Raw genomic sequence first — 15,506 nt, forward strand, 5'->3', positions numbered from 1 at the left:
TCGGGGGTATGACCTGGGCGCCTTATTATTGTGCATAGGATATTGCCGATTGCCAATTGCGATATCCCATCACATCGGGGTGAAAGGCTTGGGGTGCTTTAAGACTGCGTATAGAGTATCGTCGATAGCTGATAGCGATATCGCATTGGCGGGAACCCATATGTCACTTATTTGTGTTTTCTATGTCATTGCGATATGCGATCTTGCGATCGCTTTATCGCAATGATAAAAAATTGTTTTATTTGATCAAAATCGGTTTTTCAAAAGGTTTTATATAATGTCTTCCTTTGGTTTGCGGACCCTTTTCAAATAATGCAATATTGATACCAATTAACTTCTAAAGGGACCCATTTCATATGATAATTTTGTAAATATAAATGATATGAAATGGGGGGTTGTTGTAGGGCACAACAGGACCCCGCCAATTGCAATATGTGATGGGGCTTTGGACCTACAATATATATATTATGGTTAATAATGTCATCGTGTCTGGTGTATAGTGGTGCGCAGTGTTGATTGCGATAGGCAGAAAAGGGTGAGTTATGTATGTTTGTGGAGTGTTTATGTTATCAAAGTATTGATATAGAAATAAGGGTGCGATGGGAGGTTTCGAGGGTTGAAAAAGTCCCGATGGAGGATATGAATGAAGGGATAGAAAGGGTTATAGATGAATCATGCGGTAGAGAATTATTAAGGGGGGCTTAACCATTAGGAATTGGATATTCAACTTGGAAAAGAGTTAAATTCTCTGGGATAAAACAGATCATTCAGAGAGGTGAAAGATCAACGTTTTGGGGACCCATTCAAAATTTATACGAAGGCAGGTTTTAATAGGGTCATGGTTGTGGCCACAACAAAACGTTCTAGAGTTATTATTACTTTGGGTAGACAATTACATAGAATACCAAAGGTATCCCTTCCTTATGCTATTTATCTAATCTCTGCTACTTAATGTAGTAATATCATCTCCTAAACTAGGAAAATTGTATTCCTCTTGATTTTCTCTCAAAGTAATGGGAATATTGAGGCCACATATGTGGCCTCAACATAAGGTTCCTCTAAGTAGCGATTGTTAGAGTCAGTTTTTGCATACTTCCATCAGTGATAAAAACTCCTCTTTTATATCATATTAGTGTCCCATGTTGAAATTTTTATCATTCCACTTAGGTATTCATGCAAAACATTTACTCACTCATGGTAGCCTGAACCAAAATCCCACTCTCCCTCATCAATATTTGCTAGCCCACCTTCGTGTGTCTTACTAAGCATACATTCATTTTAAAAGCTCCTTTCATCATGTCTTATGTCAGTCAAGTCTACGTGAAGTCCCCTCACTCAAGCTTTCCATTAGGTCACTAGGTTTCATTTTTCAAGGTCCAATAAAACACAATTTCACTGCATAACGCCAGCAGAGTGTGAGAGTGAACAAAATAATATCCCTTTTTCAGTTCAAGAGGATTTGCAAGCAGGTAATCATGATTGCCAAAGCTCTATTTTTTATTTCAATTAAGAATTTCATTCCAGTTTGTGATTTTATTCCAAAAATAGATATGTAGTCCTATTTTTTATATTTATGTAATTTTATGTCATTATATTTAATAAGTGACTTTTCTCAAGCTGCCAACTCAGTTCCAAAATGCTGAAGGACCAAAATTCAAAGGTCAAAGTATGCCAATGTATATCAAGTGATCAATTTGTACAAGAAAAGGTAAAATGTAAAGATATAGTTTCCATGAGTAAATTGAATGCCAAAAGGAAGAAAGTGGTTCCTAAGGCCCAAATCATCAATTTCATGAAGTATAAAAGCCACCAAGACATCAAAAGCAAATCCATTTGCACTCTCAAAGGTCAAGCTCACACTCCCTTAGCTCAAAAAGTTAGTTTTGCAGGTTAAGAGGAGAAAAATTTCTTGGCACTGCGCTTAGGAAAAAGGCGTTACACTTAGAGGCGAGGGACTACGCTTAGAGATTTCGGTGCTGCATTTTCTAACATTGGCGCTGCATTTTCTAACATTGGCGCTACGCTTTTGCCTAGTGTGCTGCACTTTTGCCTAGTGAGCCTCCAAAGCACCGAAACCACCTCCAACTCTTCTCAAATCTCAACAAGGCTGGGTTTTCCTCCTCTACCAAGTAAGTAACCCTATTTTCCACTCATTTTCTCTTCCAAACAACACTTCCTCTCAGTGTTTGATTCCTAAGTAAAATTGATGCCTAGGTAAGGGACAAAACCCTAAATTCATATCTATCTTAAAAATTGATGCCCGCAGACCCTACAACATTGTTCAAAACATCCCTACCCTTACACTATCTTTCCTTAGTCCCTAAACACTTTTCCTACAAAACCCTAACACCTAGGTTTCTAAAAAACCTTAGGCAGCCTCTACCATAAACATATAGATTAATTTTCATTTCCAACTCCCTTCACATTTTCACCCCTCATCACCTCCCATGGTTCCATAACCCACCTCCTTATCTCCCAAAATTTTTGTATCCCTATCCCCATTCCCTAGACCTATTCCCACTTCCCATTTTCACCTACCTCATCACTAGAGTCTCTTGAACAAACACTATGGAGGAAGAGAAAGATTATATGGAAGAAGAGGACACACAAGAAGAAGAAGACAAAGAACAGAGGAGGCTACCCAAAGGAGGTAGAATCCCTAAGGCTGGATTCCACTAGCATAAATGAACTCATGGCTTCACCAATGGCAGTCTCATGTTTTCAGTATGCGAGTTGCTTTGATTTTTGTAAACTGGTCGAGAGGGCTCAACATCACCCTGTTTTGACTAGACTCTTTTCATCAAACCTTAAAGATAATGAAGTAACCATAACAGGAGTGACCTTCAATTTTTCTACTTCTATCATTGCTGCTACCATAGGGATTCCAAACATGGGTGAGAGGTGGTTCAAATCAAAGGATTTGGAGGGCCGGTATTATGAACCATTCATCAAACCACTGTATAGAAAGGTAAGGAAGATGGTATTCCCTTTTATCTACCTTCTTAATAGGTATGCTCCCATCATAAAAATCATCATGAAGTACTTCTCTTATGAAGGTAGATTCCCTAGGCTTTATACCTATCATATCAAATTGCTTATGCACTTCACAAGGGTCAAATTCCTCAATATCCCATACTATCTATTCAGAAGCATAGACAAAATGGCTTCCACTATGAAAAAAAGAGATTATGACCAAAAGGTGAACAAACTTTTCCATCACACATTGATCAAGATCATTGTCCTTTATCACCTTGATCAGACGCATATTTCATGGGACAATTTCATTGCAAATGAAATTTTCACTGCTCCACGTGCAAAAAGTATGCCTTCTTCATCTCATCCCATTGATCATCATGCTAAAGCCATACCCCCCTAATCTCATCCCACTACTTCTATTCCTCCATCTGATCAGCCACCCTCATCAGCATCGCCATCATACCCATTTCATGATCATGCAGGGTCACCTAGCAGAGTTGAGGTCATCAGGCCTAAGAGGACAGATGTGAGAAAATTGGCACATACTTATCAGAGAGGCCACAGGAATGTGTTTTCCCCATAGATTGTGGGAGGGGACTTTCCTTCCTCATCAACAAAGCAGCTACAAAATATCAAGGAGAAGACGACAAAGACAGAGATCCAACAGCAGGAGGAGGACCTCCATGAGACGGAGCAGGATTTTGATTTAGTTGACCTAAGCGAGCATGATGACACTAAAAACACAATAATTTTCATCAAAGAAAAGAATGCACTCATAGGGGAGCTCCAGGTCAACTTGCAGAGGGAAAAATATATCCTTTCATACTATGAGCAGGAAAACAAGCAGTTTGAGACCAAACAAGAGCTCATGGAGATTCAACTAATCAAGGCAAAGAGGGAGGATTAAAAGGCTAATATTTTACTTGATGAATCATATGGACAATATGGTTAATAGCTGGAGGGATAAGTGCCAATAATAAGGCCAAGGACTAGAGGACTAAAAAGAGCATTGGAGCTAGAAGAATAGAAAGAGGTTGAACTAGTTAATCAGCTTACCCTAAATGAACAGTTTTCTAAAATGATGAATGAGAACCGGGAGTATTTCCTCGAGAGAGTAAATAACCATATTGAGAAGTTCCTAGACAATGCCAAAAGGGATAATGAAACTCACAAGAAGATAGCCAAACATTATTCCTATAGAGAAAGGATTTCCAGGGAAAAACTCAAAGCTGCAAAGAAGAAAATTGAAACCCTAACCAAGAAAAGGGAGGAAGATAAACTTGAAATCCTTGTTGAAGCATCATTCATGGCTTTACATACATCATCAACATTCCTCAGGCCAAATTTTGGAAAATTTTGAGCAATTTTGGGAACTTTTGAAGTTTTGTGCATTTTTGGCAATTTGTGCACCAATCACACTGCCAAAAGCGCAGCGCCCTAGGCATTGTGCTTTTCCTAGGGACCTCCAAATGCCAAATGACCACCACCATTTTATTCATAAGGCCAATTAGAATATACAAAACCACTTTTCTAAGCTTTTAGTCAAAAAGTCAAAAAACACCCAAAAAATCACATTTCTGCCCTATTTTGGAGGTTGGCGCTACGCTTTTGACCATTCTTGGGAGACTAAACTTTTGGAGGGTCAAACCTTGACCATTTTGGACACTAAGGGTAAATCCGGAAACTAGACAGGATAAGATTTCCAATGAGAAATCCTAGGATAAATGTGGACACCTAGAACCCCCTCAACAGTGTAGATGAAGTTGGCATTACTGTTATAGACATTTTTGTACCTCGTAACATGGAGCATGAAATGTCGATAATTACAGGGATCCTCAGTCCCTAAACATGTTGTTCTTACCCCTAGAAGAACAAGGTTAGCAAACCACAGCACTTCCCATCAGTTCTCCACCTGAAAACACTCAAAAACAGGCTATTTTTGGATCATGTCAGCTGCTCCACTGAGCATCTGCGCTGGAATGCAACTGCTCCTCCTTGTACCTGCGCTGAAAGTCAAATCTAATGAAGGCTACCTGCGCTGGGCGAGATTGGCCAAGTGGCACAGTCATTCTGCAAGGTGTCAATTGCCCAGGAAGCTTCCAAACTGACACTTGGTTCATGGGATTCGCCCTGTGATGAGTAAGAGGTACTTGATCTCCATGTGTAAGCAAGGATCTCCAAGTGGACTCAAGAACTGAAGTTTAACTGAAGAGGGAGAGGACACAAGGCAGCTTTATGTCAGTCTCAAGCTGACTCATCCTTTCTTCTTCTATCCTATATATAGAGCTCTTCTATGAGGTCTAAGGAGGCTGGAATTTTGTGCAAAGCAAGGAAGTGCTGTTGGTTTACAGTTAGAGCTATTGGGTGATTGCTTTTATAGAGGTGAAGAGGAGATTTCTTGCTGCTGGGGAGGTGCTGCTGGATTGGAGCCATTGATGGTTGTAACCTTCTCAGAACCCTGTTACTTTTATCAATAAAGCTTTGAATGTTCTCCTATATACTTGTATTGCATTGATGTATTGTATTTACTTGTATATTTGATTCACTCTAATCCATGCATCAGTTATGAGTACATGTATCTTGTAGTTTTCTTCTCTCTGTTGTGCAGGATCTGTGTGTAGCTGGACCGGCAAAGGGAGCAAGGAGCTGGGAACAAGAGACAAAGAGAGAGGATAAGGATCGACAAAAGCGAAAGACACCGGTTGGTTAATCTTTTCTTCCTCATCTCTGTACTTTCATAAAGGAAAACATTAAAGCTTTACTTTCAGTTGTTGCTAAAGACTGTCACCTTTAGAGTAGGGATAGGGTCATCCGAGTCGAATACTTTTCCCCACAACAAACTGGCGACTCCACTGGGGAGCCTAGTATCTTGTTGGTGTTTGTAGTATCTTTGCTATTCATTTCCTGAAGAAAAGAGTACCAAATCGAAAAGCTTTTGACTATATCAAAAGCGAAGTAGAGGGGCTGCTACTCTTGCTCATTTTCTGAGCAGATTCATGATTTGAAGAGCTGATCTACAAAAGAATCTTGTACTCTTTGTGATAGCTTTTCATCCTCTTGATCATCCCTTAGCCTGTACTTGACCTATAGCTTTTTATTTCAGCAAAAACAGTGCATTTTTGAGCTTTTTATGACCCGGAAATAATTGTAAACGCAACTCTCGTGTCTCAGTGCAGGCTGTCCACAGGCAGTCTGCATTTCAGCGCAGGTACTCCCTTCGGGAACTGCGCTGAGAGTCAATTTGACAGACCAGAGCCTGCGCTGACCCAGTTAGGCTATGTCTTCCTGAGGTTTCCCACTGTGTCTTAGCCCTGTTTTCACTAATTTTTGCTGCTGATTGCTGGTCATTGTACTTGCTGTAAACCAACTTTCCTTGACATTATTCCGCCTCAGTTGTGTGATGAAACTGTGAGTGTTCTTTCAGTATTTCTTGCTTCAGTTACAGTTTCCCATTGTGAAAAGCGAACCAGTATAGCAGTGACCTCTTAGATCCTGAACTGTAAAAGTGTCTTTGTGATCTTAAGAGCTAGTTTTATTACTGTTCATGGCTGTTTGAGTTTGTTTGTTTTTCATTTTATGGTTTGAATCTATACATTTCCAGTGTCTAAACAAGTCGATCTTAAGGTGTCTTTTGATTTTGGACAAGCTTGTTTATTTTTCGCTTGAAATTAGATTCAAAAGTCATACAACAGTTTTCCTTTCTGTCTTACATCAACATTAAGGATAACGAAAAGAAATACATGCATTGTGCATATTTGCATTTGACTGTGTGCTTGACGATTTAGGAAAATTTGCATTTTAGTGTGTGTTCTATGATCTGTGCGAAAAGTTGTGTCTTTCTTTTCCCTCAGTAGATTAAGGTTTTCAAAGTTGAAAGATTGAAAAGTTTTGCTTCTCATCTTAGATTGCATTTAGGAAGTTGTATATATACATCTCGTGGTGATCCTTAAAGGCAAACTGCTAAGCAAGATCAACATTAAAATAAATCCAATTTACATAACAACGCTTTGTAACATAACGCAAACATCTAGAGGTCTAGGTAGAGACGTGTTCCGGCGTCGTTAAACGTAGTGACTGTCGATCTCTACGAAGGTGGGTGATTCCTCCTGAGAGTCGGTGGCACTAATACGGACTTGTGCTCCCGCATACCGTCGCGTATATTGGGAGACCCCTATAGGTATTTATCCTTTATCCTTAGGAAGCCGTGTCGGCCGCCCTACTGATCGCGATGCAGTGAACACAGCATTCACGAAGATCGACCACCCGTACCGTAAAACGTATTCTGTGGTTTCGCGAAAGGTTTGGCACACCCTCTGCCTAGATCTCCAGAGCAGTTTCTTTTGGCCTTTTTCAAACTCTATAACTGAAAAAGTCCAACCGAGCATTTGTCACTTCGGGCTCGTTAATACATCGAAGTCGACTAGAGTCATCTTTAGCTTTTTCTCGACTCTTAAAACATGAAAAAGCAAGTTTGTGTCTAAAAGCGTCGTTAATAAAATTTATTTTAAGCGGAACATAATCACCTGTTATTCCCACGTTGATCTTTCAGTTGAAAAGTATGGAGCCCACCAACCAAGGAAGTAACCTTGGCGGAAGTCCGAATCCCTTCTCCTCTTGGGGAGATGTTGGTGCGCCTCATATGGCAACATTGTCACTTCCAGGATTGACAATCGGCCTACCTGTATGGCTCTTTTCAACTAATGTAGTCCAGATCGCCACTAATCCTGAGCAGTCGAATCAGCAGTCAGAACAATCTAGAACTACCCACCAGCCTTCCACTTCTTACGATACTTCCTCTGATCCTTCATCTTCGCAAGGTAGAGCTGGCAAGAGTCAGCCTCCCAAGGAGAAGAAGGAAAAGAAGAAGAGAGAAAAGAAGCAGAAGGAGCCTCTGGCGAAGGCGACTGGGGGCAAGCAGAAGAAAGCTGACAAAAACCCACACACTGCACCGACCGGGCCTAAATTGCCATGTGTCATTTGCAAAGGGATCCACTTCCATCGTGATTGTACTTGTATTCCCCGGATACTAAGGGACTGGTCCCCAAGGTTGCACAATCCGGTAGCATCAACCTCTGGTTGTCATGTTGATTGCAGTCCGTCGACTAACGAGAGTGAAGGACGAAGAAGGGGACCAAGATCACCCTGTCTATTGTGTGAAGGCAATCATGCCATCCACAAATGTCCATTCTTAGATGAGGCAAAGAGAGTTTTGGAAGATCGCCCGGTGTCACCGTTGCGACTTCCTCCTGGATACCAAAAACTCGCGCCTAATCCCTCGATAGTTGAAAATCCAGTTGACCCGCTCAAGTGGTCAGCTGAAGTGTCGGTCATTGAGAATGAACCTACTGAATCCAGACCAGACGAAAGTCTAAAGGTCGAAACGGCAGTTGACCCGGTTCTTCCTTCAGAGGTTTCATCGTCCAATGACTCCGTCATTGAAGACCCGTCTTCAAATGACACCGTCGCCGAAGAGTCAGCTTCATGCGACACCCTCACTGAAGAGAATAAGGATGACACCATCCAGGTTCTTTTCATCAGCACCGACTCTGATGAGCATCAGGGCAATGTGCCCATTCCTTTATCGCAGGAAGGAACATCATCAGGGTCATACCCGGCCGTATATTCGGTCCCACCACCAAGCAACCTGGTTGTATCCTTTGATTGGAATCAACTAGGCAGACCCCGGTTACCAGCCAGTATACCATTCAGAATCATTGTCCAGATCTATAGAATGATTGTGGCTGGTACTATCATTGATGAAGGGGCGTCTGTGAGTATCCTTTCCTCTATTGCTTGGAAAGCACTGGGTTCCCCAGCGCTTTTACCTGAGTTAAGAAATCTCTCAGGTTTTGATAAAGGAACCAGTCGACCATTTGGAATCCTCCCCAATGTACCTGTTACATTGAAAAGGAAGACCGTCAATTTGAACGTGATGGTCGTCCAGGGACCCTTGGATTATAACCTACTCCTTGGACGTGACTATATTTATTGCATGGGAGCGATAGTCTCCTCACTCTTTAGAGTAATGTGTTTTCCACATGAAGGAAGGATGGTCAAGCTCGTAGACCAACTTTCATTTCCGGGATCTCGCATCGCAAATAGTCAAATACCAATCCTAAATGGTCTGTTCACTCAAGATTCGCCTCCACCCCCAGTCCTCCTTCCCGATGAGTACGAGTGATTCAGAAAGAAAGACTAGAACCCAGGGGGCATGCACCCTGGTCTGCTTCGGGCAGAAGAAACTCTGGGTATAAGGAAGAATTTCCGCAGAAGAATGGACTAGTCCGTACCCCGTCCGGCGGTGGAAGAGGGGTTGTTCTAGAATAATATTCTTTTGTCAAAGTTATGCGAGTGAGATAATCTACTTCTCGCTCCCCTTGTCTAGATAATCAGGATACCGAGGATGAGGACCATTTGCTGTAGCAAGTAGTAACCATCTTTGAAGACAAGCCTCACCCATTAAAACATATGTTTTGAAGGATAAGTAGGGGCAGCCTCCAAAGAAAGAGATTCTATTGTTACAACAGGCGGCCACCATTTTTAGTAACCTAATGTTAGGCATCGCCGAAGAAAGAGATTGATTTGCGGCAGCAAATAGAACCCTCTTCGGATAATAAGAAAGAAGCAAGCCTCCCTCAATAATACCAATGTTTTGTCTTTGAGTAGTGTTCTTCTCTTGTCACAAATAGCTGTTCGTTAAAAGTTGGGCCGACGGGAAGCCTGAGTACCGCATAAGACCCCTTAAAATAACGAGAAGACTAGTATCGTTAACATTAGATTAGCAAGATGACAAGTAGCTGTGGACACCCAAAGAAAAGCAGAGGTAGGGGAGAGGAGGGGCAGCCTCGAAATTCTATCCTATACCTGGGGGCATGCAAACTTTTGGAATGTAAGCAAGGGATGACTATTTATTTTTTTAAATTTTTAGGTCCTCCCTTTAAACCTGTAGGTCTAACCCTTTAAACTCGTAGGATTAGCCGTTTCCGACCTTGCATGAAGAAAGCCTGTGGGGCAAAGGTAAAAACTTGCCAAAATTGGAGCATAGCTTCGTGAGATAAAGCTCCTTAAAAAATAGCTATCTCACAGGAGGCGTTCTTATTATGACTGGTATATCGAGCAGTTTTAGCACATAGTTCATGCTCGTTAAAAAATAAACGCAAGATCCGAGCAGTTTTAGCGCATAGTTCATGCTCGTTAAAAAATAAACATAAGTTTATGAGCAGGCTTTCCTTTAGAGTTCAAGCTCATTCAGAAAAGATGAACCGGTAAATACCCTTCTGAGATCGTAAATTCATCAGCCATAAAAGCCTTGGTCGTGTTTGTGCACCGTCACCTCCACCGTCATTTGGCCGATCATTCACTTCCATTTGTGTGTTTACCCTTTTTGAGGAACATCTGCGAAGAGTGATTTCACTTAGCCATCCTTGTGACACTGCCGTGATTGGAATATTCCAACTTGTACCTGGAATCTGCTGCTGCCCTGTTAATCACTCGTTCCTCAAAAGACGAGTCTTCTTTGAGCTCTTTTCACTGACTCGTAAAATATGAAAAGTTTGCCGAGTTCTGGCCTTCCAGCTCATTAAAGCGACTGGAAGAGCTATCCCTCCTCTAGATTTTAATCTTTTTGGACCTGAGGGATTATTTCACAAAAAGATCGAGCGCTTGTTTTGTTCGGCTCGTTAAAAGCAATCGAAAATTCATCCCTTCTGTATTGTTTTATACTTTTTCGGACTTAAGAGATTAGATGACGAAAAAGGAATTTTGGAGTTGACTTTATGTACCTTTTCAGACTCTCTAAAAATGAAAAGGACCGAGTTATCCTTGTCGTTACACTCGTTAAATTCATTAAATAGCGACAAACTTGTCTTTAGACGAGAACGAGTTTCCCTATCGCTAAGCTCGTTAAATCATAGCGATGGGCTTTCCCGAAGGGCAGGTTATAGAACAAGCATATGTTATCCTCCTCAAGCTTGACAAAAATAAAGAGGTACTGGTCAGAAATGACTGGGGAAAAATTGGGAGAACATCAAAGTTTAATGGTAGCAAGTCGCTCTTGAACATGACACTTTTCCTCCGTACCACATCGGGTTGGGTTGTTTCATTCACCGGTCTCATCACCATGGTCTTCGCCAAACCATCCACATTTGGGGTAATGCTACCGATCCATCGCATCAGTGCCGTTATATGTTCAAGAGGGGTCATTCTGAAAGTGTCAACCGTGTCCCATCCACTGCCATACATTATCCTTCATCCATTCATGATCGCCACCCTGAATCATATATCACAGTTTGTTTTCACCTCCGCTAAAATCATTAGCTCCGTTCCGTGTCATTGATGTGGGATTCATTAAGGCCCTCCTTTGACGGATCGCTTCTTGTCGACTTCAGCTCATTATCCAAGAAGTTGATCTAGGAACAACCCCATCAGTACTTTGAAGCTTGCATGCCTCAATGGCAAGTTTCTCACTTCCGGCGACAGGTATACATCAATGACCTTCGACCAGAAGATTTTGCGTGGCGTTCGACGCCAAGTCCTTTATTCACGCCACGTGAATTGTACTGCAGTACCTTGAGGGTCATTATCATTATCGGTGATTCCTCTCGCGCTTGTTAACGGTTTTCATCATTGACCGCTAATCAAGCGATGTCTTTCCATGTTCGACTTCAGCGAAATTCTCACATGGATCGACTTGTACTTAGAGTGAAGATCGAATGAGTTTGAAGACCCCGGATCTAGTTTCATCCATCCGGGCTGCGATACATATTCAGGAAATATAAAAGCATTTGTCATGTACATCATTGCAGCAGATGATCATCCTACTCAAAGGATGATAATTTCAGCAGAAAATTATCAGTCTACCATCAGACGATCGTCTGTTCTATGTACCAAAATGTATTTATAAAGCTGAGCATGGGAATGCCCGCCTCAGCTAGATCATGAAAATAGAATGAAAAATAATGTATTGTATTGTATTTTATTACAGGGCACCTCTCAGCACTTGAATGAACTTCGGACCCTCTGGATAAAGCATTTCACCCGATAAACGGCCTCATACTTTAGGGGGCAACTGTTATAGACATTTTTGTGCCTCGTAACATGGAGCATGAAATGACGATAATTACAGGGATCCTCAGTCCCTAAACATGTTGTTCTTACCCCTAGAAGAACAAGGTCAGCAAACCACAACACTTCCCATCAGTTCTCCACCTGAAAACACTCAAAAACAGGCTATTTTTGGATCATGTCAGCTGCTCCACTGAGCATCTGCGCTGGAATGCAACTGCTCCTCCTTGTACCTGCGCTGAAAGTCAAATCTAATGAAGGCTACCTGCGCTGGGCGAGATTGGCCAAGTGGCACAGTCATTCTGCAAGGTGTCAATTGCCCAGGAAGCTTCCAAACTGACACTTGGTTCATGGGATTCGCCCTGTGATGAGTAAGAGGTACTTGATCTCCATGTGTAAGCAAGGATCTCCAAGTGGACTCAAGAACTGAAGTTTAACTGAAGAGGGAGAGGACACAAGGCAGCTTTATGTCAGTCTCAAGCTGACTCATCCTTTCTTCTTCTATCCTATATATAGAGCTCTTCTATGAGGTCTAAGGAGGCTGGAATTTTGTGCAAAGCAAGGAAGTGCTGTTGGTTTACAGTTAGAGCTATTGGGTGATTGCTTTTATAGAGGTGAAGAGGAGATTTCTTGCTGCTGGGGAGGTGCTGCTGGATTGGAGCCATTGATGGTTGTAACCTTCTCAGAACCCTGTTACTTTTATCAATAAAGCTTTGAATGTTCTCCTATATACTTGTATTGCATTGATGTATTGTATTTACTTGTATATTTGATTCACTCTAATCCATGCATCAGTTATGAGTACATGTATCTTGTAGTTTTCTTCTCTCTGTTGTGCAGGATCTGTGTGTAGATGGACCGGCAAAGGGAGCAAGGAGCTGGGAACAAGAGACAAAGAGAGAGGATAAGGATCGACAAAAGCGAAAGACACCGGTTGGTTAATCTTTTCTTCCTCGTCTCTGTACTTTCATAAAGGAAAACATTAAAGCTTTACTTTCAGTTGTTGCTAAAGACTGTCACCTTTAGAGTAGGGATATGGTCATCCGAGTCGGATACTTTTCCCCACAACAATTACGCTTAGGATAGTGGCGCTGCGCTTTTGACACAAATTTACTGAGCTACTCAGTTTTGTAAATTTTCTCAGTTTTGACAGTTTCATCTTGACAAATCATGTTTTACAAATGTAATTGATGGAGGTTTATGTAATTATTATGTTTTTACTATTACCTATGGTAAGTACATTAGGTAAATGGCCTCCGTGACTTGTAATGAATCAATTTTCTCGAGTTAGGGATGAGTCAATTTGACCACCCTACACTCTAGCTATCAATTTAGTTTTTGTTGCAACTACTCCTCCTCTCATGGATTCGACCCTTGAGGCTAGGATGAGTTGTTTTGAGGACTATGTTTTGTAATTTCTCAGTCATTGTATAGGTTGGAATCTATTGGATATTGTATTAGTGTTTCAGACTTTGGCATGGAATATATTGGATGAGTTGCAGCTATTTTGGTGGGATTCCTTTGGCCTGGTATTTTGATATTGTTTCTTCTTTTGTTACATATGTTTGAATTTTTGTATCTTCATGATCCATTTCACTTCTAAATATGATTTATTTTCAAGGTGTGATAAGCAAAATACATCTCCTATGCTATGTTTTGGGAAAGTCATCACAATTTGTTTAATTTATTCAGTTTAAAAAGAATTCATGATCTTCATGCTCTTTTTAGCACCTCACTAGTCTAAAACATCTTATCACTAGACTATCAAGTTTTAAAGTAACTTTCCTACCTTACCCCATCAGATGTCTACAATTCTGATTCTCTTTTGCCCTGACCTAGTTCACTCTCTGACCTAATTCACCCATTCAGTGACTACCCCAACCAAATCAAATCAAGAAAACCTGGAGCTACTATATCTAGCCTAAAACCCTAATCTATCCAACCATCTTGGTTGTGATCTTTTGGAGAGATCCCTCTCTAGCTTGGTAGGGCTAGCTACCAAGTCAAAAGATTGGATGTGGTTACCTCAGCTGGACTCTTACTCAACCTTGGAGATCCGGAGGAGTGTTAACATACTCGCGCTGTTGTCGGGGAATGAAAGGCTTATCTTCCTTGGGTGTATGACTAGTTCTCATTGGAGTTTTCTCCCTTGGATGATGGGTCTAAGCTTCATAAAGGTTGATTCCTTAATTGTAGCATCAAGACCATAGAGCTAGCCTCGAGGAGACAATCAAGCCAAAATTTCACATCCTGATCCAGTTGATTCATTCGAGGATAAATAGATATTGTTCAAAAAGAAAAGAAGGTTAGAAGTCACAAGTTCGATCAGACTCCATTCCATTGGTAATCTCTTGATCGTTATCGATTTAATGTTTCTTGTTAAACACACACATGGCAGCAACAACATATGAAAGATAAACATGAGAGTACATTTATTATTAAAAAATGATATACATTTATAGTACATGGTGTGACCCTTGGATTCATATTGCAAGTGGTCTCTTGGACTCTTTTTGGATGTTTGGCTTCCACACTAACGCATAGAGGATTAGGTGTCCAACATTCCCCCCTTTAATCTGAAGGGTTATGTATGAGTACAAGAAGAGAGTTGTAATACAAAATGTGTAAAAATGCATGGCAGCACTAGCCTGAATGTGCTCTCTAAAATGTTGGTATAAAGGGCAGTGGTTTAAGGATGGCCACCAACACTGGAATGCTTAGTGCAATTCCTAGAACTCTTCCAAGTCTGGCATGAAGATGAAGTCTTCTGCTAGAGGAAGTGCTCTTATTGCTTGAACCATGAAAGGGAGGTCTCACCCCACATAAAAGGGAGAATCTCAACCTAAAAAGGGAGGTCTCAACCTATGATGGTTTAAGGATTACCACCAACTCTAGAATGCTTAATGCAATTCCTGGAACTCTTCCAAAACTGGCAAGAAGATGAAGTCTTCTGCTAAAGGAAGTGTCCCCAATTCTATTCCTCTAACTCTTCTGAAACTGGAAAGAAGCTGAAGTATTCTACTAGAGGAAGTGTCCCAAATTACCAAATGAACACATGCTCAGGGACATCTTTGTCTCTGGCTACAACTTTGAATCTAGTATGGCAGGTTGTGGCTCATGCTCACTTGATGTGGCTTTGAAGCTTGTATATGTCCATCAATTCCCCCCTTGTCAGATACAAGGTGAGATGATGGAGAAAACTCAACTACAAGACTATTCAATACTCTATGACAAGTTCTGACATGTGAATGGAATATCTTCTTGGCTATTGATGCCCATTGCCAAGAAGCGATCCATCCAAGATGAATCTTTGTTCTTGCAAGAGGTTTGTTTCTGAAGCATCTGTTTGAAGAACGACTAGTTTTGTGACAATGCTTACATGGATGAAGGTCAAAACAATGATATTTAAGATGGCCAACGTGGTCACAATTTTGGCATTTCACAATCTGTTGTTGTTGTGGAAGAAG

Source organism: Pinus tabuliformis, chromosome 7, assembly GCF_031772625.1.
Source record: "Pinus tabuliformis cultivar Carrire ecotype Pingquan chromosome 7, CPIR1, whole genome shotgun sequence".
Taxonomy (NCBI): Eukaryota; Viridiplantae; Streptophyta; class Pinopsida; order Pinales; family Pinaceae; genus Pinus; species Pinus tabuliformis.